The 2,443-nt window shown below is 36.8% G+C and overlaps 1 protein-coding gene across 2 annotated transcripts in view; it reads left to right on the top strand.

The window, feature by feature from the left end:
- Window positions 1-2,443, top strand: part of LOC5570087 (myb-like protein Q) — a 476,649-nt gene that overhangs the window by 400,984 nt on the left and 73,222 nt on the right. The gene's annotated exons all lie outside the window — the stretch shown is intronic.

Raw genomic sequence — 2,443 nt, 5'->3', positions numbered from 1 at the left:
CGGAGCTGCGGATTAGTATGAGTCGTCGTCGTCGTCGCGTTGCGTTGGAAGCTTTCTCTCTCTCTCGTATTGGGTGGTTCTCTACCCAAGTAACCACAAGCATTATACTATTGCATTAATTTGGTCGAAAGTCAACATTTTTTGCATTAATAATGTTATCATGCATTTATTCAATAACTGTCAAGCAATGATGCATTTGATTAACATTGTAAATGCTTTGTAGCATTATTTTAATATAGCATTATGCTAAGCGTTTAGAGTGAATATACAGTTATGCTGTCATACAAGATAACATAACCTCATTAAACGCACTCGAATCTGTAATAAATAAGTAAGACGAACGAGCACGTTCGCACTCGCTCATTACGTTTTGTGGGATATGGAAGAATAATGAAATGACTTTTTTTCATCTCGAACCCCCATTTCATGATCTATGGATATATGTATTCATTCAAAATTGTTGTATTTTATCTATGAGACTCTTTTATTCATAAAGAGCGAGAGGAAATGTCGATCAATTTCTCTCCCCTGAAATCTGTTTAATGCGTTAGGGCTTTGTTTAGTGAGTTACGTTCTGTTATTTCTTCTACGAGAAAGAATGGTGATTCTTTCTATTGATGTTTCATTTGGTGAGGAAAGGAAATCAATCGCCGAAGAGAATTCTTTCTATTCGTAATAACTGGGCGAATAGTAATGTTAACACACACAGTGGCTTCGTTAATAAGGAACTTTTATCTTACCTTATCACATCAGCAGCTTTAGCACAGGACACCAACGCGCCAGGCATCCAGTACACCCATCATCCTAGTTGTGGATTCGAATCCTGATTCCAACAAAAAAAATCATTGGTATGGTAAAGAAATCCAAAGGTAGTCAATGGATTCATTGTTTTGTTTATTTTTAACGCAAGCCCTAAACATACATTATTTTAAGCTAATATACATCATGAACCCTAAATATACAAACATAAATGCTTTAGTAGGGCTTGTGCATTAAAACTGCTTTACCGAGTATTGCATTAATTTGGTTGTTGTGGGGCCCTTTCCCACTTTAATTATGCTTTATAAAGCTCTTAAAGGTTATGTTACTTTAAAACAAAATCTGATAGCACACTATAGAGCAAACATAAAGTATTCATATACAGCTTCGTGGTTACTTGGGTACATTGGCAATAACAGCGCAATTGAAAAGTTCGCAATGCCGAACAGTTTCGTGTTTATTGTTTGAATACGGATAGGTGTAGGTAGAGATCGACAGGCCATGCGTCTTAAGTTGAATGTATACGAAAGCATTGTAGGAGAGATTCTGGTAATTTAACATTTCAAACATATGGTCACCAGACATTCCAGTCCAGTTTTACTAACCGTAAGATCTGGCATAATATCACAACTTCGACCTTTTCAATAATGATAAGTGAACAGATTTACAGGTATTCACGCCAAGTAACATTTTTTTTACTTACTACAAGCTGTTCTGACGTATATCGCAAGCCAGTTCCATCTGTACCGTTTTGATTCATATTACGGTCAGCTACAAATTCCGGACACTCTGCTTTGTATAGGAAAGATTTCACACAAAATGTTTCAATTTTTGCTGTTGAAAAGTTCTCAAGGCTCGTTTTCATAAGCATTTTCTATAGATATCTATGAATATTTCTAATGGCCAGCAACCTTAGGCGTCTTTCTAGTGGTTTGTGTATTTCAATTAAGGCGAAGTAGGCCATCATTGAAATTTGTACGTGTCGTTGATGATGCTAATTCATCTCACGATTTCGATTCAAAGAAAATCAGTTGGTTTTGCACTGACACAGCTGAAAAAGTATTAGCATACTTTAAGCATGTTAGCGCGTACAGTGATACTCTTTCAACTCAATATAAACTATCAAGCCTGAGTTTTATCACTTTGAAATGCAAGCTAAAAAGTCATCATTGTTGCCAAAACGAATGACGGGCTACTTAGCCTTAATGATTTGACTTTTCTATTAATGATTTGTTTGACCTGTCCGGATTTCGAATCCAAGTGTCCGGAATATGAGGCAAATGCAAGGGAGCGTCCGGAATAAGAATCATGGAAAGTCCACACATTTAAAATTATTCATTCTGCGTATTCAAAATCTTCTCTCGCCATTCGAATGTTAAGTGTTTTCACTTTTCGATAACGCGGAGGAATCATATGGAATGATTAATTTTACATGCTTTTTGATGAGTTCTACTTCACTGAAACCTTAAGTGTCTGTAATATGAATCAAAACGGTATTTTCGTCAAAATTGAGTTGAGCTCAGTTTTCAACATAACTTCCAATGTTCTTTCAGCTGCACCTGAGAGAGAGGAGACAGCTGGCTTCAATTGCGAACTCCCAAAAGTCAAGGGAACCTGTCATCAACTGTCTCTGGAAAACCGCACATTCGAAGGGCAGAGCGTGAAAAACCGTCAAAACTTGGCC

This window comes from Aedes aegypti, chromosome 2 (assembly GCF_002204515.2).
Source record: "Aedes aegypti strain LVP_AGWG chromosome 2, AaegL5.0 Primary Assembly, whole genome shotgun sequence".
Lineage (NCBI taxonomy): Eukaryota > Metazoa > Arthropoda > Insecta > Diptera > Culicidae > Aedes > Aedes aegypti.
The sequence above is the reverse complement of the archived record's forward strand: the minus strand, read 5'-3'. Positions and strand labels throughout refer to the sequence as shown.